Raw genomic sequence first — 23,697 nt, 5'->3', positions numbered from 1 at the left:
TAAGAAACTAGAAAGAAATAGACCTTTCTGTATGTTTCCCAAGTATTTTCTTTTAGTCAAATACTGTGTTGCAAAACACTAATGACAATTGCAATTAATATTGCACAATTTATTTGTCCCAACTTCTCATTGAGCTGGGACATCTTCCCAAATCCATCATGCCATATGGCCAGGCAAATGACCAGATCATTTACATGTTTGCCAAGCTGTCACAAACCTCTATTTGTGCAGTATAAAGCACGAACTGAAAAATACTGAGAACTCATTAGTTTTTACAAAGGCATCAGACAAGAATGCTAACATGTCCATAACGCTATGGCATGATAGAGTTGTATGTATTAGTGGAAGTCAATCTAATAAGAAACAACAAATACACATTTTCTCACTGGAGTTGCTCACTGGTCAACCTTTATTTAGTTTGAAACCCATCTCTCCTTCCAGCTCCCTGTTTCCAGTTCACTTTTAAATTCCCTTAATTCCCACCAGGAATTAAGAGTTGACATTTATTTGCTCTGAAACACTCTTGAACAGTGATGAACAATATCAGATTGAAAAGAGACAACTATTCATTGTCATTAAATACCGACTACTGAATATTTGATGTCTTCAGTAAATTCCTTGAATAGGGAATAAAGCAGTAAACTGCACTAGATTGTTGTTTTGCCAGGGGGAAAACTAACATGAGCCAAGCAAACTGATACATTGTACATCTTAGTCTTCCAACTTCACATCAGGTCTTTCAGGATGCCACCAAATTGTGCATTAAGTTTTGCCACCAGTAGAGGGACTCAGTTTTAAGAAGGAATATTTATTGTCTATCTTACCTTGCTATGTCTCCAAATACGTGTTTTATGCAATCTAACCTTGATCAGGATTTTTACTTCAAAAAAAATCACTATGCCCTTTGAAAACAACTTTGATTTTAAAAGTAGTAAAGCCAGGAGAGGGAAATAGCTGCTATGCTTGTACCCAGAAACTACACTGAAGGGTTAGAGAAATTAGACATCTTCTTTTGCACTAGTTATTGTGTTAAAGAAATTGTTGCTTCACACAGTCTAAGGGACAGCAAGGCACCAAAGAGAGCATAAGCTATACAGACTGGAACCACTGATCCTTTCTGAAATGACATTCAGAACCAAACTTTGGGAGAAAAGGCAGTGAATAGAACTATTGGGATAAAGTTCTTGCATTTTTGCATCTGAGAAAAGCAGATGTGTACTGTATCATGTGTGCTGTAGTCTGAAGATCAGGAAAATGGAGGCTTCAGAGTAGGTAGAAACAACAGTAAAAGTGGGGGTCATTGAAAGGATGGTGGATGGTGAAGAAAGACAACAGAGAGAAGTCTCAGTAAAAAGGAGGATGCTCTGCAAAAGCAGCTTCAACAAATTGAGGTGAAAATTTAAATTCTTTAGAGGGCAAAGTGGCTATCTAGAACAGGTAAGTCACAACTGATCAGCATTCCCATTACGAGGAATTCTGAAATTGTTCATAAAATCCCAGAAAAATCTATTTGTTCCTCGTATCTGTGAGAGGGATAATTTCATGACCTCATGTCAGCAAAAGCAGTGGAAAGGAGGGTAAATTTTTGTTATTAAAAATATTTATTATTCTTTATCCAAAACAGGTTTCACTGCACAAGTTTAGGGACACTAATGGAGCTCTACTGAGCTACCAGATAGACCCCAGTACTTCTGTGAAAGAGGTCTAAAGAGCTTTCAAGCTGGAAGTTCATTCTGGTTGTTACCATGCAAACAAGTGCACCACATCTTGTGAGTCCTCCGATACAAATAAAATTTTGATTGTTGTAAACAATTTTCTACATCTGTTTATTTAGCACAAAAGGCTTTATTGCTGTGCTCAGAATACTGAAAATCTTTTGTGCTAGCAATGTCATTTGCTCATAGCACATGGGATTAAAGGTACCTTCTGCACAGTTCTCTTCTGTGTTAAAACATTTCATATCATGATTTCTTGGATGACTGTTTTGCACATGGAATGAACTTAAAGACAGCAAAGCTAAAAGTTTTCTGCTAATTTTGATTCTGTCAACATAAAGGAAAGAGTAGGTATTTTTCAAATTAAAAAGAAACTAGGTAAACTAAATGTTTTCTTATTCACAAGAAATGGCAAGAAAGGATCTTAAAACCAGGAAAGAAAAAGAAAAATATTCTAACAAGCTTTTTTAAAAACATCAGAAACATAAATTAATGCCATACTGACAGCATGGAATATTGTTAAGCAACTTTCATGACTACTGCTGTGTTACGTCTTGTATGTTCTTGACTTAAGTGTAGGTTTGTGAATTTTTGTGAGGTTAAAAATTAAACTACCCCATTCTCAATATGATGTTAAGCTTTATTAAAGTTCATCCTTCAGTCTAAGCAATTCTATCACATATTTACTTAATTGCTATAACTGCTTGACATTACCATGCATTATTTTGATTTTGTAGCCATGGAATAATTAAAAATACTGAGCTATGAAATCAAATTTTGATTAAACACTTTTTATGGGATTTGTCTGCATGCTTTTTAAATATAGTATAAATCATAGCTGTAAACCCTTGCCTTGGATGTATGGAATGTAACAGGATATTCCTTATTAAGAATACAGAGATGCTTCTCAAGCAAATATGCACTTACAAATCAGGTTAAGGCAAGAAGTTTTGCAAAGAACTCAGCAGACAGTGTATTTGTCTAATAATCTCCAATAATACTATGCTTGTGGGCAGGATTATGAGTTGTGAGGAAAAAAACACTAAAAAACAGATGAAGGGTTGGAAAAGAAGATAAAATATGACAACAATGGCACTGGTCTTTTCAATTGATTTCACTGATAATTCTGCACTTGTGCAAAGTTCTTTTCCTTAATGTGTTCTTTTATACATACGTATGCTTAATTTCATTGTGTCTCCCTTGACTGTGAGGCATAAGAAAACGTTTCAGAAAAAGGTTTACTTTCTCACTATGGAATATTGTAATTTAGGCAATATTTTGCCCATGGTTTTGCTTACATTTTGCCTGCTTTCCGTCAATAGCTGAATCTCTGCTTTCATCATGAATTGTCAAATGATAGTATATAAACTATGAAACAATTATACTGTATGTATTAATACATTGCATTGTCGATGATTATAAAGATTTTATTATGATTATAAAATCAAGTGCAGTACTAAGAGATAATTATTACAGAATGAGAAAACATTAGGAATCAGCATTTGTTTTTCAATATAAACATCTGCACTCTAAAGCAAAGATGACAGTCCTTACAATATTTCATCGTAGTCATAGAGAAACAGCAGTTTTTCTTTGGTCAGTTTCTTTGATAACACAGAAGTCATATTATTCATCAGCTCATGTAATTCACTACTGTGTTTGCGTGTAATATGACTACTTAAATCCAAATTAAACCCCAAACCCAAACCAGGAAATCAAACAGAAATTATATCTGGTCTGCCTCCAATTGAATACTTTCAAAAGCAGAACAATATTGCAGTAAATATTACTCAAATGAGGTTTGTTTTAAAATATGTTGTGTGAATAGATGTTTTGAATATGCACTTCCTTTTTATAAGACGTGTCTCTTATTTCACATGTTTTGGTTCAGTCCATATCCATTCCATTGAATTAAAAAATGCCTTTGTTTAAGTCAGCTGCATATTGCTCTCAAGATTTTGTCAGGCATTTGTTAGAAACCATATATATCCAGAATCATGCAAACTACAAGTGGATGTTTCATCCAGCAATGTCCATTCTTATTATTATTTACTATTGGTAAACACTTTTGGTGTTGGGGGAAGTTTGGCAAGTGTCTGTGTACCTGACAACTAGGCATGGCCAGTCTCTTCACTATAACAAGGTCCAGTGGGACTGGTAGAAGCTAGAACTGAATTTGTAGAAGAGGCAATGGGACCTTTGTTTCCCTCTTTAAGGGCATTGCTATATTTTATATGTATGTTTTAGATGCTCCTACACAAGCTCACATTTTCATAGAACAACCACAGAGACACAAGAGGCAGGCTAGCTACCTTATAATGGCTCCATCAAGTGGGCCACATGGTCTATTACAGCCAAGTACGTTTGCCTTTGGACTAGTACCTAGCTTCTGTTCTAGCCAAGCAAATTAAATATCAATAACGTTGAGCAGAAAAATATTGCTCAGTGGCACCAGTTGGATGTATTTGGGTCAGATCAGAATCACTTGACAAAAACATTTTGTCTTTTTCTGTGTTCTAAAATAAGCAGCTTTTGCAGAGCAAATTAGATGTCATGAAAGCCTTTTTACTCCCATGAATATATTATGAGTACAAAAGGAAAGCTTACTCCTGGGTAGCTCTTATATTTCTCTACTCATGGGTAGCTTTGGGGGGATATGATTAAACAAGATTTTTAAAAATGAGAGTTGTCATCTCCAGTATTATTTGTGTCTCCTAAATTTTGATGGTAACAACACAGACATATCTCCCATTTTAAATGTTGGCTCTAAGATAAGAAAAACAGTGACCTAAAAGTGCCTGTTTCTCTGCACTGATTGTAAAGACGACCTAAGGGCAACTAGCTAAGATATACGCATCTATACTGTATATGATTACAGTTAGTCAGATGAATTGCACATCTTTTCTCCATCAAGGGGCTTGGAAATATTCCAGGGGCATGACAATAATTGAATATTCATAGCCTTTAGATTCAGAGAGCAATCTCTTTGAAACATCCCCAGACTGAGATTTTGTTGAGGTATCAGATTCTTATCTTCTAGGTCTCCTTCATCACAACTAGGGAAAGCATGTAAATTTATTTATGAAAGAGGGATCATTTTTAAACCCTCAGAACCCTTCTTTAAAAAATTTTCTACAGAGCTTAATTTCATCCAGCAAACAGGTTTTATGAGGAGTGACTTGTGAGAAAATGCCATCAAAATTAAAACTGTACTTCAGCGTTTTAATCTCCATATCACAACCAGGATTCTCTGTATGCTGGAACAGCAAACAAGTGTGCTGGTCTAGGAATTGTGATCTAAACCCTCTGGGGAGAACCAGATTTTTAATACTTAGATATCCCATGCTTTCTTAACCTTCTCAATAATTCTATTAGAGGTCAAATAAAACTGATAATATCCAGAAATAAAAAAAAAGATTGTTAACTCCAGCAACCGGACTAACATTAAGAATCACACCCCCCCCCCCCCCCCCTTTTTTTTTTCTTTTTTTTAATTAATGTATTACAATTCTGACCAGTGATCTGGCATATGTTTAAGACAATACAGAGACTGAGACTGGAGACCCTTTACTGTAGTATACAAAGCAGCATCACTCACTTCTTTTATTTTTCTTTACTTATGTGTGAACAGAACAGCATGAGCCAAGTAACTTTTCAGTATCCATTCACTTTTTCCGGACCATGTGTAACACTGGATCCTGCCCAGTCAAATCAGAAATATTAGCTTTTCTGTGTATAAGAATTTAATAAATTCCTTGAAGGTGAATATGCAAAAACATCCAGATATTAATTTCCAGTTATCATCTGGTTATTTAACTGTGAAAAAACCAATGGTTTGTTCCCTGTAACACTCACAGATAGGACCCCCTTAGTTTTGGCTACTCTGAATTTACACAGAGAGGATTAGGGTTCCTACTGGAAACCATTGCAAGAAAGGACGGATGACAGCCATATGACACATTAATTTGATGGGAAAAGTGGTTGGAAATATGCATTAAAGCTACTTAGAAGCCTAAACATCCAAATAGTTACAGGATTTTTTAAAAAGCGCCAAGGCATCTAACTTCTTACATCATAAGTCATATAAATGAGGCATATTTTAGCATGTGAAGTATTCAGACCTAAATCTACAAACTGAAAGATTACAGTCATCGAGACAAGAGTAATTCAAGTTGGAAGGGACATCTGGAGATCGTACGTCTGGTCCAACCCACTGTTCAACTTAGATCAGGCTGCTCAGGGCCTTGTCAATTTTAATATCCTCAAGGATGAAAAGTCCATAGCCTCTCTCAACAACCTCTTTCAGTATTCCACTACCCTGTTCTGATTTTTTTTCCCCTAATATCTATTCAAAATTTCCCATGTTGCAACTTTTGTCCTTGAGCATTCCCTTCTGTTAAGTACCTGAAGGCAGCAACAGCTCTCCTTTGCCTTCTCTACCTAAGGCTGAATAAATCCACCTCTCTCAGCCTCTCCTTGTACATCACATACTTTCAAACATCCTAATCATCTCAGTGATCCTTCACTGGGGAACCCAAAATTGGACACAGGTCTCCAGATGAAGCTGACAAGAGCTGAATAGAGGGGAATAATCACTTCCACCAACCTACTACCTACACTCCTGCTCACACAGCACAGTATGGACTTGGTTTGCTTTGGTGCAAGGGCACACTGTCTACTCGTATTCATCTTGGATTCCACCAGGACCCTCAATGCTTTTCTGCTAAGCTGCTTTCTGGCCAGTCAGTCCCCAGCATGTACTGCTGTATGGGCTTATTTCTCTTCAGGTGCAGGACTTTGCATTTGCTTTTTCTGAACCTCATGGGTCCTGTCAGCTCATTTCTCCTGTCTGTTGAAATCTCTCTGAGTAGCAATCCTGCACTGCAGTATATTGACCATTTTCATACTTACATGTTCCCAAGTTTGGGGGATGAACACTTCAAATGTGTATATCTGACTCCATCATGATGACTCCAAGCACCAGGGCTAGACATTTCTACTGCTAAAAGATAGAATAAACCACCTCTGACAACTAACTAAAATTTAGAGTAAAGACAGGAAACACCAAAAAATATGTATTTCACTTGAATCTCTTCCTTCCAGAGTTTAGGTTCAATAGCTGCATCGTGATTTGGATGAGGGATCTCTTAAGGACAGTTCCAATAAAGCAGTAGTAATCTTTCCAGAAAAAATCCCACAGATGGTGGTTTGTCTTTTGCCTGGCAGCCTAACATTTACAGCACTTGGACAAGAAAAAAAGTGGGAAACACAACTTCAAAACTCTTCCTTACCTGAGGAGGGGCCAATCCCACATTTCTAGACTTCCAGGAGAGTCTCATAATCTTCAGGCTTAAATCCAGAATGGGGAGAAAATATTCCTGATTTCTCCTAGCAAAAGACCTGCTGGATTGCTACAAATGAAAGCATTTCATAAGACAGAAAAAAACCAATGTGGGTACAAGAAGGAGCTAAATATAGCAGTTGGGTACTCACCTCAGTTTGCAGTTTTATTCAGTGCTCTCTGGACAGAGTAAGAATATATCTTACACTAAACAGTCACTGGATAAAGGCATGAGAACTTAATTTCAAAAGGAAATAGTAATCATGTTGACACACAGTGACACTGCTGATTAATAAGTTACAACATCTGTGCTGATTTGTGCTGATTAGCAGGCATATATCAATCTATTTAAATTTCTGATCAGTATATAGTATTGATAAATAATTCTAAATGTTACTTTAGTATTCACCCCGAAGCTTGTTTAATGATTTAGATTTGGCATATTTCACCTTTCAGAATAACTGCTTTGAAATCTTGGGCTGCTCTGAAACATGAATGAGGTTCTACTGAATAAGGGTATTAGAGTCTGATCTCCATATATTTAAAAGGTCATGCATATTTTTAAACACTTCTGATTTCTGTTGAGTATGCTATGTTGGTTTTAGTGTGATGTTAAAAAATTAGTAAATACTATTGCAAGGATGCCAAAAATTATGTGGTGTGGATTTTTTGTCTTCTTTTAGTAGCATAAGTTTACTTACAAAGTGATTGTTAGCAAACCTATTAATTGCTACAGGACTACAATAAGCTAAGAAATTTTTTACTTCTAAAGTCAGCCTGTTTGAGATAAGATTAATGACTTTCCATGCTAGTTTCTGTTTATTTAATTTGAAATTTAAATATTAGAAGTCAACTTGATTCCTAATGTAAATCAGTTACAGAAGACATGAGTCTGTTTCATGTTTGAATCACAGTTAACTACAAAAATAATTGCTAAAATATAACCAGTCCTAGTTTAATGCTTTTTAATTGTTAGAAATGGCTTCCGCTACTTAGTGCACCTCTGCTATCCATTCTAATCTGAATTTGGTAATCCATTAAAAAGAAAAAAATAGAAAACACAATTATAAAATGAAGTCACAATATCTCATCTTACCTCAAATTGTAGAGATGATTTTGTGGGACTGTGATAACTCTTATGATAAAGCCATAGATCTTTTTCATTATCTTTTTAGTATATTAGTATATTTAGTATCTTTTTAGTATATTAGTATCTTTTTAATCTCTAGAAAGGTGAGTTCCCCAGTCAATTTTCTCCTTAACTAACAGAATTATCACCTTTTAGGCTTCATATACTTATTTCCCTAGAATCTGACAGAAAAAAATAAAAAATGTGGTTAAAATTGAAAGGCTAGATTCCCCAAAATGTTTTAGTTTCTTAATCAGGTCATGTTCCTACTTGTTTGTTCTCCCTGGTTTGAAGCATCTTTTACCCCCTGTTGCCCTGTAGCAAACATCTGACAGGCAGGGTTTAAACTGTACAAAATCTGCCTTAAAGGTTTTACGATTTTATGTGAGAAAAATGTGAGCTATATGGGTAAGGTGAAACTCATTGATAGCAAATGCCAACGGACTTAATAGGACAGAAGTTGTGCCACAGAAGTTGTGCCACAGTCTCTATTTATTGCAAGCCAAAAACTTTCCAGGACTTTGTTACAACAAACTAGAACAATTACAAGGAACATGGTTTGTAGAATTTATACGGTAGTTTCTTTTTTTCTGAATATATTGTCCAATAAAGATAAATTGTTACAGATACTAATGACAATTTCCAACTGATTTATGACTTTCATCCTGCTGCCTTTCTTGCCACAATAAACACAGCTCCCTAACACCCGCAGAGCAAGAGAGAGCACTGAATGTGGCAGTTTGAATCTAAATGCATGTTGACTGCCTCACCAACACATGTGTGTTGACTAGCCAAACACTGTATATTCCACTAAACAGAACATGAAAAAGGTGTATTAGGAAATTGTCCTAGGATTCATAATATTATAATATGTATCATATTACATTCAAATATTTAGAGATTAAAATCTCCCAGGGCTAGAATGAATCTTTCAGTTACATTTATGCATTATTTCAACACAGGAATTTTTTAATCCTTCATTAGAAATTAAATACATCCTTGTAATACAAATATTTTACAACATTAAATTTGGTGGATATGTCTATTTTACATGTGAAGTACAAATTGAGCCACAGAATGTCAAAGGCTTGGGTAATTTTCCTTTCAGCTTACATGTATAATTATAGCTGAGTAACTTGGTAATTAAGTACTATACCTGCAAACATTGAACTGCATGGAACTTGAGATTTTCTTATTTTTATATAGGTATATAAAATCAAGCATTTCATTATATACCTGTGACTGAACAAAAATAACCTTTCTCTAGCAAATGACTATGCATACTTTTGACAAACGTATAAAAATTCCTACACTTCAAGGTAGTACTTCTGCAGCAAGTTAATGAGGAGGAAAAGTCTCACGTGCAGTGGCAAACTCCAGGGTAGTGGCTCCCTGTAGCTTATGGGTCACATACAGAAGAAAGGCTTTTGCCCGTTCTATTGAAGTACGAGGACTTTCAGTGACAGACAGGTCACATTCATAGTGTACTTTGGTAGGAACTAGCCAGCAATTCCTCCATATCCAACAAAGTAGTGTGATCTAGCTCTACATAGCTGGCTCGCAACTCATCACTCTCCCCGTGCACTTCAACATATGACACTGAAATTTCCATTTCTCTTTGTCTGCACAGCCATGTTGCTTTTCTTTTTTTTTTTTTATGTGTTTGCTGCCAGTGAGACTGCCAACACTTGAACAATAGAGAGAGGACTATCCTTTGATTCCTTGGACTAACACTCCAGGAAGGTGATGCAAACTCAGAAAGGCTGAGTCTGGGATTTCAGCTCTCTAGATTTTGAAGTCAAAGAGGGGCTGTTTTTTGCTTCCTTTAACCTCCACTCAGGTAATGGGTTAGTATGACCAACCTGCTGACAAATGGATAGATTTTTTTAAAAATCATCAGCACAGTACATAGGGCTGCATTGTCGACTCTACCTTGAACAGCTGGTAGTAAATTCAAATCTGTTCTATGAGTTTGGCCACATCACATACCCGCAGTAGATCCATACCTGCTGGGCAGACAACTGAGTGATCCTTTAAAGAGGTTGATTAAATAGTTCACTTTCTTCTTCAAACCCTGGATCAGAGGAGCAGAGACTCTTCTGTGCAAAAAAGCAAGCACGTCCCAAGGCGTGCCTTTCTTTTTCTGAAGGTAGGACCAGCTGCTAGTCACAGGGTGCATCGGCAGACCTTGACATGGCAAGCAATGAAGCAGGTTCAAGGTCCATCCAGGCAGTCCTGTCAGGAGCAAAAGGATATCAGCCAGAATCAGTACTGAAGAGAAGGCAGCAATGTGAGTCCAAAATCTGTCACAGAGACAGAGCTGTATGAACCAAGGGGCCCATCTCAACCAGGAGATGGGCTATATACAGGATAGGTCTGAAGTCCATCTGGAAGGTAGGACCAGAGACGGGAACACCTACAACACAGCTCGGGAAGGGAATTAAGGCTGAGTTGAAATGACATTCCAGGACCCATGGGCAGAAGGAGAGGGGAGGCCCCAGGGAAGTCTGGACAGGGACTGTCAGTGACCCCAGGGCCCTGACAGCCTGCTACTCAAAAGTCTTGTGCAGTTCTGCAAAAAAGAAGTCAACTAAGCTGAGCTGTGCTCAGAAACTCAGCTTATTTGAATGTATGCTAGTTTAAGATTAAGATAAATTGCTGGTTTAACTGACTGAGCCAGCATCAGTCTTTTTCATCATACTGCTGCTGGGCAATTCTCCAGCTGCAAAGCTGTCTCTGAAAGAATGGTCCCAGCATGTATTGACAAGGGTGCCATTCTCTTCTCAACAAACAAGTTGCTTCCCTCTGCAAATGTGTCATTTTTGTACAGTTATGCACAAAAATGAGACAGCTGCTTTGGAGCTCAGCAGAGGCGTTTGTTTGTAGTGATCACCTGTAAGGCAAGCAGGTATTGTGGATATCACTGGAAGACGAGAGCTAGAGAGCTTGGAGGTTTGCTGCTGTCTTGTAGCTACAATCAGGAGACATTACCTAGAAGCGAGAGTTTGGTCTACCTCATATCTACTCTTAAGTTGGCCTTCTTCATAATAGAGCTAAAGTGAGAATTAGAATATATCTAGTGTGGACAGAAGACAAGGTCAAAACCAGTGTGTCCCAGTGGGACAGAGGGGGCACCCACTGATAACAGATACAAACTGGTGTGGCTCTTGCAACTTTGAAGAGTTATATTGCTTCATCTCTCCTGTTTTTCATCAGTCAGCTTGCCATCAGCCAAATTACAAACTGAGAAAACACTTATTTTCAAAACTTGATGATCTTTTCTTGTTGTGGATTCACTTTTCTACTTTTTTAAAATGTTGTTCTGTTTCTATTTTAAGAAAAAACCTTAAGAAACAGCCTGTATTGGTTTCCATACACTATATATTACTTAAGACAAGTAAGACCCACATGTAGTTAACTAAAACACTTCACTGAATGATAGAAGAAGACCAAAATCCTTGATCCACCCTACCAGGTTGTCAAAGCTCTGGGGCATGCACTCTAAATACTGGCAATACATCCAGCTTTTCTCTTTCTGCCAGTAGTTTGCTGAAGTAGGGAGCACCTGATACAAGCAAATGATCACCTACTTTGCAACTTATTTACTTATAGCAACTTATAGCAACTTATAATGATTTCTGAATATTACTTAATAATCCTGCTTGCCCTGACTGTTCTGTGGACACTTACCAAGGGCTACTGTGCTCATCAAAACAAAGCAGCTTTCTGTAGAAACTTACCAAGAATTACTATGTTCAATAAAATTATGTTTCTTGTCCTTGGAAAGCAGATGTGCTCTAACTAGTTTAGTCTTTGTAATGAATAGATAGCCATATATGGATGGTAGAAACTGATACACTGGTACTTTTAGATAAGATAGAGGTGGTAAACCAGTGGGAACCACTCTTGTTGTTCAGGAAATTGGCTAAGAGAATCTGCACATGCTCCGAGGAAAAGTTCAAGATGAGAAAGACTACGAGCCTTCCTCCAAAAGACCCCGAAGACGCCCACCAGGAGGCAATGCACAGGTACAAATATAACATAAACTGCTGACACCAGCCTTTCGAACTAACCCAGCCTTACTCATGCATATATATATTTGTGTTATGTAATCCAATGAATATGTATATCCACACTCTATAAGGTTTTGGTAAAATGTGCTGGGGGTGTGCAAACTTTATGGAGAAATCCTCTTGCACCCCAGCGCCAGAGTAAACATGCCTGCTTTATAACTCTATTCGAGTTGTAGCGTCTTTTTCCATAAATCACACCCATGAAAGAAGTGACCACAGACAAATGCAAGTGACTTCTCCCTGCAGCTTCTTCCTGGATGCTTCTGTTACATCAACAATAAGCACCCTGGGCTGGTTCAGAGGATATCACTTAAATGCTCATCAAACATGATAAGAAGTTTTTACTTTTCCAAGTGCCAGAAAGAAGGGATTGTTTGAAAAGTAAAATTACTTTTGAGGAAGAATGCTGAAATAGAGTTGTTTGTTCCCTGAGCCATGAAACAGTAATATGTTTCCTGGCTACTAGACAAGAGCAAGAAAATACAGCGGAAGTAGAGCTCTGCAAAGAGTAGAAATGCGTTGATTTTGGAGTAAAACCCAACTGAGAAGATAGACATGCCAGGAAAATGGTTGCTGCCAGCTGTCCAGGAAATGACAAGAGCATGAAAAACCTTAATATAGGTAGAGATGAATAGGTGACAAAATGAGAACAGGAAAGAGATGCTGTCCTCATGAGGAGCTAAGTGGACTAATTGTTGCACTCCTTACTGTCTTACCTTGGTCTTTTAAAGATTGTTACAGCAATACTGCTACCAGCTTTGGATGTAACACCTATTATTCTCTACAGTTAGATTTAGGTACTAAAGAAAGATGATGAATGCAAAACAGAAGAGAAAAGGAACTGATGAAGTATGAAGATAAAGATAGAATGAAAACAAGACAGACAGAGGTTATCAATTTAATAATGGAAACTAATTTCAACAATCTGAATCACTAGCTTGTTGACATTTCTGAACATCTTTATGCAGTTATCTAATAAAACTAATTTCATGTGAACATTATAGCAGTTAAGGAGTAATCACCAACTTCATTTGATTATTACTGTTCATGCTTTGGAAAGTCTTTGTAGTTTCAGAATATAATTGACAAAACCTTACATTACTATATATTAAAAATTGAAAGCAATCATCCTCATTCTTTTATATCAAACATATAATTAATTATTCAGGCACTCCTATGTTCCTTCAGATACCCTGAAGTGCTCTAGGGAAACATTTCTAAAAAAAGCCAATAGGGCAAGGAAAATTTTATTATGGTATTTACATAAGTATCTCAGAGAACATCCTTTTCTGTTACACTGGAAAATCTGACAACTTTTCTTATCAGATTCCTTGAAAAACATACAGCATGTAAGATGAGATCATCTACTTAACACAGACTTGGGTCTGAAGGAAGCAAATATTAACAAATACAGCAAATGAAACCTCATTTCCCAAATCTAATTATGTAGTCACCTAATTAACATTGCTTGGCTAATTAATTAATATTAGTATATACCCATTTTCCCTCTCTTTCATTTTGTAGAAGCTAGTATGTGCATTTGAATATGCTGTTAATTACATGAATCATTTATTCAAGTCTTTAATGGGGATACTTAACAGCATTACCAACTAATCTAAAACCAGTTTTTAAAAAGATCTCTGAATTTCAGAGAAATTTCATTTTGTATATTTTTCAGATGTGATCTGCATAATGGATTAATTCAAGGGAGAGTTGGAGGGTCAGAATAAATTTGAACCAGATCTCTGTCATAAACTGAGGCTCCAAATTAAATTTACAGAATACCTCCTGGCATGACCCATTCTGATGAAGCAGCTATTGATAGTGGCTCCCCACCCTAATTTGAGGGTGGGCAGAACTATTTTCACCACTGCTAATAAATGCAGGATTAAAGCTAGTGACTCTGGATTGAACACATTTTAAACTGGTTTTCTAGGTATACTAGAGAAGAGCTTTCTATGCCTGTATTATAGATCAATGTCTGAGGCTGTAAGAGATAGAGTTTGGTTTCTTTCTGTAAGGTTTGCAGCCAGTTTGGATGTTTTCTTAGAAAAGCAGTGTGCAGATCTCCATCTCACTCAGTTTTTGGGGACTTCATAGGCTCTAGAATATTATATGCATTTTTTTCTTCGCTGTCACATTTATAGTATAATATTTAATCTTAATGTTCTAATTGGGAAGGGGCTGAGTGAACAGCCACTTATAAAGAGAAATGTAAGAAGTAATTTCACTGAGAGTCAAACTTGATTAATTCGAGCCTTTCTACTTATGTCCTGCTCATTTACTTTTGTTCTTAGCTAAACAGGTTTGCTTCATGAGGCCAGTTATCTGCAATGCTGAGTGATAATGAACTTTCTCTCCTGTCATCTCACTCAGTGCTTTCCTGCTCGTCATCTCCTTTCCAAAAGGACTCTTTTAGGTCAGCACACATGATGATTTGGGTCTTCTGCATTTCGGTGGTGGAGCTGCGAGCACACAACTACTAGAGCCATCTTCATACTGGAAGACAATTCTTAGCTGAACTCTAGCTCTGGTGCTCTGCTCCACACCTTGCTAACCTGGATGATACATGCAATAATGGATTTTCCTTGCATCTACCAACTGAATGTCTAGCCACTTTTTTCTTTAATTTTTTTTTTTTTTTTCCAGCCAGAACATGCAGTTGATTCAATAACCAAAACCACTTCCTGACATCACCCATGTAAGAAAGGAGCTGGACAGAGGAATTAAGGACACACTAGTTTTCTTTTCCATCCTCCATCAAACCCACATACAATGCAATGCACGTGGTGGACAATACATGCAATAACTGAAACAATTTAGAAAGGATCAGGCATAGTCACTTGCTAAAAGATCAGCTTGACGTTTTTAGTATTCAGTGGGTTTTAGCGTTGTTGAGGTGTTGCAGTATACACTACACTCACACCTGCCTCATTCTGTAAGATTTCAGCTTTTCTGCCTTTTAATATGAAAAATCAGGCAGAAAAGATTGCTGCTTCTGACACCTTTTTGCTGGTAAGCTCCTCTTTAACATCCTATAGTAGACTTCACCTCATTTTACAACATAAGCCTAAGACAAGTTATCAGTTTTTCTGAGCAATACAGCTCCCTTAATGTGCTTGCCCAGCCACTCCCAGAGGTAGGATCAATATCTCTATATTGAAAAGAATGGTTGTGGTGCTCATGTAAGAAAAAAATAATGGCTGTGGCTTTTGTGCACAGTGGAAGCAGATGTACTGCAGAGAGGTATTACACTGGCATCCCTTGATAACTTTACCAAAAACCCTATTCTGGCCCCAGCATCTTCCGCATGAGTGAAGAACTATTTATGCATTGTATTTAATATGTGTTTCAATATGTGCTTCAATGTAAAGTACTGTCTAAGTCTTGACAGCAAGAGCTTCCAGAGATTCTCTCCTCTCCCTCCAGGCAGGAGGTGGCTGCATTGGCTGTTAGTCCATAGGCTCATACCAACTGCTTTTCTGTGGCCCAGTGTTACTGTCAAGTGGAATAGCTGCAACCAAGCGTGTAGAAAATACCCCCCATCTCTTTCCTTCTAACCTGGGAGCATGGTAAAGCTATAGGAAAACAGGATTTCAAAGGTAACAAATGACCAACCTGCTGGATGAGTGATTTCCCTGTTAGGCCACTATAAAAAAGTGGCAACTATAGGCTTTCCGGCACTAATGCCTTAAAAAGCACTAGTGATTTCTGCTCTGTTGTCAGAGTATGATTTAAAGGCTGGAGCCAAAGAGAAAACAGTCATTTCCTTGCAACCTTGAGCAGTCATCGAAGCTCTGGATGGCATCAAGAAGTGAGCATTTTCCACTGCCAAGCTCCCTCTGTTCTCTGCAGCTGTCCTGTGCAGGACTCTAGATTCCCCTCCAGGATCTGAGATTCTGTAAATTACATAGAGTAAGTCACAACACAGGAGCACCTACTTGTCTCTTTGGGCACATTTTATCAGTTGTATTCTCTACTGTCTCAATACTCTCTCCAGAACAGTTGTGGCCTATGTAACCCCTGCATAATTTGTTTGTGTTTATATTTTTTCCTCTATTACAGTAGCAGTTGCTGGGACTGATAAAGATAACAGTTGCTTCTAGTTATATCTAACCCAATATAAAGGGGATGTTTCCACCTTTAATTTAGACACAGAAACTTCCATTACCACAATACAAGCATGTTGCTGAAAGATTTACAGACTTACAACGAATGTATGCACATTAGAGATATTATGACTTGCACACAATGAACTCTCTTTCTCTTAGATAATAATAGCAGCACTAAGTACCTATAATTTCCTTTGGCTTCAAAGTCTAGAGACACTAAAGTATCAAAGAAAGATAACTGGAGAATAAGCAAGTGATTGTCAGAAAGCCTCTGTTTTCTTTAGTGGAGTTCATGCCTCTCTCTGTAGGAAAGTGTTTGGAGAGCTCAAAAATATATTTTAAAAAAAGGCCAAGTAACCCAGCAAAATATACATATATGCTTTTTCCACGAGGCAGAGCACAGATCTCCACTATCTTTGAGGGCAATAATGCATTGCTACTTTTAGCAAGATCAATAGATAGGAAACCTTATCTGTAGCTCTAAGGAGCATTCTTAGGCTATATCTGTGCAGATGCCTTGCATGATATCTGGCATAGATTTGTATTTCTTTTTTTTTTTTAAGTCAAATAGTGACTATCTTAAAATCATAGAAATGTTGACTGGAAGGGAACTCTGGAGATCCAGCCTCTCATTTGAAGCAGGATTATCATAAGTACTACACCAGGCCAGCTGCAATGACTAAAAATTACCATTACAAATACCAGAAAAGAAGCTTTATGAATCAATCAGTTTCATATCAGTAAAATACATTTGCCTTTATAAAAGGGACATGTATTGCACAAAATTACTGCTTAATTCATTTGTGCAAATATATCTTGAAAAATTTTAATAAGACATTTTCAAGGTTTTTCATCAGCTTATTGTGTTGTCAAACTTCTTAAAAAATGAAAATTCAACCAAAAATGCAAAACTTTGTCACACTTTTTTTTTAAAAAATTCATACTTTTTTATCCACTTTGTTCTTGAGATTTGTCAGTTGCTTTTAATGGCACATTCACTGTTTTATTCCAAGCATAATTTAATTCCCAAATATGTGTTTCCCTAAACTGACTAATTTTAAAAAGCTGCAGAAATTGGTGTTATAACTGAGATAATAATCACTCCAAAGCCTAGCTGAGTTTTTCATAATGACACATCATTGTGACGAAGTTCCCTTAGTGAAATATACATTACAAAAGAAAAAACAGGAGAAGCTGTTTTTCTGTTGATAAGATGGAGTAGAAATGATGCAATAAAAAAAAAAGCTGATGCTTTGGTTTTCAATCCAAGGTAACAACAGCAAAATGAGAAGATTCTCACCCAAAAGGTGATAGAGAACTTCCCACTGATGAAGGAGTACATAGTGTTTCATTGCACATGAAACAGCTGTATCATTACATAAAAATATTTCTTTCTCTATTGCTCAGCCTGTATTCCTTCCCTTGATTTGACTTTCCATAATTTCAATAGCATTTCATATCTTCAAAGCACTGTACATGCATTAACTAATTTCACTTATTAAAATTTGACACTGCTGTCTAATGATAAATTCCCAAATGCAGTAGATTTGAAAATTTCCTGCTAAGTATGCCTTGATAAGCCTCCTCAAGTGTATAGTTGTAAACTGTCTTTTGATGTCTTTAGATCTGTAACCCTTCTCTGGTTATATGCTGTCAGGTAATAGGAGTTACAGTGATTACTGAACTTCTAAACCAGGAAGGGAGGAAGGGAGGCAGGATTTCCCTTTTCATGGGGGAATTTTGTTACCCTGAGCAGGCATTGCTTTATATCAATGTTGCAAAGTCTCCCTGATATCTTGGCCACCAAAATGTACACACTGCCTGATAGACCTCTTCAGTACTGTGTTTCAAGTATTGCATGATAAGCTTATTCTTCCTGAATGCACAAACAAAGGAGACACCTGGCACGCATTTACTCATTAGGTCAAGATATTAATTTCCGCAGCAGCAGCAACTAGCAATGCTCTACATCCAGTGCAGATGTTGTCTCAGGTTGGCTCCACATGACCTGTTCAGAATCCTGTGTCCTGAATGGCACAAGGCCATGGGTCAGTTTAGATGTGGCCTAAATTAATCCTGAAACACAAGGTAGCATCCAAATATTGCAAAAGACAGAGATGATAACCTGTTTGCCAAAGGTGGTTGATGGGGAGAGCAGGCCACGGGTCTTAATTCTTTTGATCTTCCCCACTTTAAAGAAGACAACTTAGATAAAGCATCTGTTGAAGAGCTCAATGGGCTGAAGCGGGGTGTGCAGGAATGACCACAGAGAAAGACTTCAAGGGCTCAGACAGAGCATTGCAGATCTTGAAATTTCCTGTTCCACAGTGCATTAGGTGGCTCATTAGATGTACAAGTCCCTTCAGTAACATTGAGGCAGATCCACCTTGCTTTCTAACATACCGGGCTGCAAATATTTAAAGGGTAAATACCCCTTCTGAGCAGTAACACCCATTAAGCATTGATAATATGACCTGCACGGTAGAGACCTGACAGAGTGACAGGCTAAGTAATCATCAGCAGTAAACAACAATGTACATAATAACAGTGAATCATCAGAAAGAAAACAGAGCACTATTTAGTTCTAGAGATGAATTAGGACAATTTACTTTGTGCATTAAACGAATTTCCCTGCAGTACTTCAGACTGCCTGGTTTTCATACCTTCAGATGCGTCTGCTCCTCCCGAGGGTTGCTGTAGTCACTCTGCTGAGCTCCTGTTATATAAACAGAGAAGTCATCTCTCTTACCCTGCCCTTCCCAGCTTGTCTCAGCATATGCTGCTAACTTTCACAGTTGACAGACACTCTGACAACTGGCAGTCTGTCTGTCAAGAAGATCCTAAAAGATGAAAGCATTGAGTAGAAAGTTCAGTTCAGGATCATCTCCATGGCTTTAGGAATATGTTTGCAACACAGATATTGTAGCAGAGTGCTGATAAAATTGTATACCTTGTCTTCCTGTGAATGCGGAATCTGCTTTAAAGTGGTAATATTTACTTTATGCAGTAAATTTTAGCCACCAGAAAATGACATCTTTTAAAAACCAACCTCTCTGTTCCTTTCTCTGGGCCAAGTACGGTCCTCACAAAAGACAAATAACCACCTCTCACTGTGCTGTGAGAAGTGGGTTCTTTGCCTCAAGGTGACCTTCCTAGATTTACCTCTCTCTCTCTCTCTCTCCCCCCTTCCTGAACACTTCACCAAGCTGCTGTCACCTTCTTCTTGCTTCTTCTCACCTTTCAGAACATTGTCTACTTTCCTTCTGCCTGGCTTATGTCAGGTGAGGAGCTGATCCAATGCCATCCCACCAGGCACCTGGCACCAGGCCGAGCAATATTGTCCCTTTGCTGCTGGCAGCTGAGAGCATGAAGAGAGGAGCTGGTGACCTGCCTTGCAGCACTGACAGCAGGGGAGGGATGCCAGCAGCAGGACTGGGATGGTGCCAGAAGCCTTGCTGGGACAGCTCTGGCTCTGCATTGCAAGACCTCTGCATGAATGGGACAACTTCACTGATACCCTGACAAGCACTTACATTTTATTCTCTCAAGTGTAGTCCTTGACAGAGTTTAGGAGTCGATGGAGTAAAGGAGCTTTGTGCTCCTGTCACTGCTTCTAATTACCAGCTCTAATAAGGCTCCATCCTGATTCCTTCTCCCTGACTTTTAAGATGGTGTTATGGCCTCCTGGGTGAGTGGGTTATTCTTTTAGATAAGCCAGCAGCAAGAGCAAATCTACGGCACCTGTTAGAACATGAACCAAACTGACATATAGTAAAATAGAAGTACAGAATGTTATGCAAAATATTCATCCCAGAAAAATTAAGACAATACAAATAGATGATGGGAATGCAACCCAACCCTCTCCCTCATAAGTGGTATATTTAAGCTAATTCGTTTCAGGCATACCACAAGTTTGTTCACAAAGAGACAGCTTTGTGTACTGTATACTATCCTCTTCTTCCTGAATAAGAATAGCTCTGCTTAAATAGACCATTTGTCTATGATAGAAATCTGAAGGATTTTTGATGCAGTCACCTTGTAAGGCTGCAAACTGACAACACACGCAACTTGTCCACAAGCTGTAGTGCACTTGTCTTCAGATGAGTCTCTTTTTTTTCCCCCCTCATTTAGACACTGTGCTGTCAGATTTGGGATTTTTTCAAAGTGGGTTTTCTTCTTTCTTTCTTTCTCAGTGAGTTGATTCATCGAGTCACACAGTTCACCTCAGTGTTTTATATGATAAATTTGAAAGATAATTTAAATTGGCACAGACCCTATAAGATATGCCAATCAATTCTAAATGCCATCTGTCACAGTACACTCACAGTGGAGAAGAGAAGAAAGCACCCACTGGTTCAGTTCCCCCACACTACCTGGCAGGTGCCTGACTGCCCGTCAGCAACCCTGCGTCTTCCTGCTTTCTGAAGCTTCATAGGACAAGCAGTCAACCTGTTTAATCCTGGGGTCTACAGCAGACTTTGTAAAAATTACATCCAAAGCTAAGGTTATACTCTCTCTTCTCAAAGGAGGAGTCAGAGCAGCAAAAATCCTCTTAGTTTTCCTTACCAAATTTAGAGGGTAATTCTTCCCTTATCCCTCCTTTCTTTACAATTGAGCACAGACATACATCTGTCTTACAGTTTGTACATACATGGCTCCTTTTCAACCTGAGAGCATCTAAACTTCTCACTTCCCTGTAGGAGTGAGGTCTGTTGCCCCAGAGCACCATGTACCTTTCTGCTTCTATGTTCCTAACCCACAAGTGCTCAAAAAAAGTACTTTGTGGTTTTCTCTTTCCATGTTTACTTTGGGTTTGATGGGGCAGGTAAGAGGGGTGTCTTTAGACATTCTTTTGGTAGGGGAAATAATGGACTAAATACTGATGTGCTTTGCTTTACCTCCATTACCTCATCTGTACAGGCATTAGTTGTAACGTGGATGCTTGTGCTATCAGCAGTACCAAACACAGCAGGAGCAGACTGGCTGGCAGAGATGGGCCATGTCACACCCCATCCCTCCCTGTCCATAAACCAGACTGCATTTAGTGGGCAACCCTGCAAAAGCTTTTCTTCTTGTTTTTCCCCATCTGCTGTTATCCACACCCACAGGAACATGAACGCTGCAGCCAGAGTTCTTCAGGCAAGGGGGACTTTTATTAGATTTGCCAGATCCTTCCCCCAGGGTGCCTCTGGTCTCTACGTGGACCTTACCAGCAAGGCTTTTTTTCTGTTATTTCCTGACTATTATTAAAGGACAAACATCGTATGAAACTCTTCACATTTTTATCCCCAAATTTCCTCAGCCAGCTGTCTTTATTCAGTCTTTTCAAATGATATGTAAGTTTATTCCCCTCATCCCCTCATGAAATTAGCGATTTCAAGATCCTTCCCATCTTCTCTGAAGCTTTGATGAGTGCTAACGATAAAAGCAGTAGCCTGGTTGCTGGGATTTTGGCAATGGCTGAGAGCTCTGAAATGGCCTTTCTCTGCCTGAGGGGTTTGCTCAGAATGGGTGAATTATTCGATATCTGTTTTCTTGCAGGACCTTTAATCTATGTGCTGGGAGATTATGTCCTCTGCCTCTGAAAGCAGTCATGGTGAATAGAAACTACCTTCTCGCAAATGCATTGTTTATTTACTAGAAACAACAAAATTATCATCGCAGTGTCGTCAGCTAAATTCAGAGCTTCACTGTGCAGGGGAAGAGAAAGAACTACTTCTTGTCCTAAACAATTACACAAACAAATAAGACAGAGGAATGGTTGAGGAAAGGTGTAGTAGATCTGTGAGAGTCTGACCATCCCTTTTTTTGACTTTTTATCGATATTTTGTGCTTGTTCTCAACTAGACACTGTTTTCAAATATAATTATAAAAGACAGTTACGCTGGAAATCGGGACAGCTACAGGTCATTAAACAACATATGTTGAGATTCACTGATGCCATGAAGCACCCACTTAACGGATGATGTACAAGATACAACCTAATTTTATACTTGCTAAGCAGAATGCATGCTAAGAGTGGGCAGGTGGACACCAGCCTATTTTTGAATAATAGTTGTTTTTCCCTAATCAAATAATATCTGCCTTCACTAGAGAAGCAAAATATACAAACTTTTAAAAATTACTTGTAGAATTTAATTAGACAATCATAAAATATGTTCTTTTAACTATATTAATTTAGGTGGATAAGCTTTTCTGCCTTGTAAACCTGTAGTTTCATTTAAAATCTTACAGGCATTATCCCACTTTTTATTAAATTCTGTAGATTTCAAAGCAATTTCTACAGAACTTACACAGACCTTTATTGCTATCATCTCTTCTGGAGGACTATTCGAGAAAAATGCCTAATGACTATACAAATAGTCAGGAGTACAGTTTGCAATTCCACATGGAGATGAGTTTCATTATTATTTGTCCTCACTCCATATGCTAAATAAATTAACCTCAATTTCTTTTCTTCTCTGGATGAATCTCAGATGAGAAGATGGAATCCAAGTTGCCTGTTCTTACTCTTTTGATATAATTTTCCTTACACAATCACAAAATTACAACACACTTCATCTTGCAGAGTGGTCATATATTTGGATTTCTTTTTTTTCAGAGGTACTTTCCCATTTCCATTGATAAGATTTCCACCTCCACCCTCCCCATTCCCATTTGAACCAGCCACCACATTCTTCAGCAAAGTTCTTTCTGAGAGAAGAGGCACCTATAAGTGGTCCTGCCCACAGTCCCCCTTCCCTGAGTCAGCAAGGTCCTGCACTCTGTTTACACAGCGCTCATTCTCAGCAAAGAAAGTGCTGAAACAACCAGATATAAACATTTGACAAAGGGATTACGATCTCCTTTTAGTAGAGGCCTTCTTACAGACACACTGTCTTTTCTTCAATTATTTATTTAAAATTAATTTTATCCATGCTCTTTTATTACACCATGATATCCCCTGACTTCTTCTGCAGAGTTCCTCTGTAATGTCTGAGAGGTCTAAAAAGGCTAACATCTATCAGCCGCACATCAGGTTGACTGATGCCTTCCATGGTCTGCTATGAACAGCCTGCTTCCCTGATCCAGGGCTGCACAGCAAGCTTCTCAACTCCAATCAACTCCAAAAGCTGCCTGCGTTCTACCGGTGCTCAGAAACTCTGCAAGCATGATGTAAAATGTATTATCTGTAATCATGTAAATTTGTACAGTCAGAGAGTCAATTTTTATTTGCTTGGCAGGAGAATCCACAGGTTTGCAACACTCCAAAGATTTTAAATTGCTAGGTACAACTGCTGTGACATTTCAATTCAGCTGTGTTCATCCCAAATGATAGAATGACCAT

This window comes from Strix aluco, chromosome 2 (assembly GCF_031877795.1).
Source record: "Strix aluco isolate bStrAlu1 chromosome 2, bStrAlu1.hap1, whole genome shotgun sequence".
Lineage (NCBI taxonomy): Eukaryota > Metazoa > Chordata > Aves > Strigiformes > Strigidae > Strix > Strix aluco.
This window is presented reverse-complemented; position numbering follows the sequence as displayed.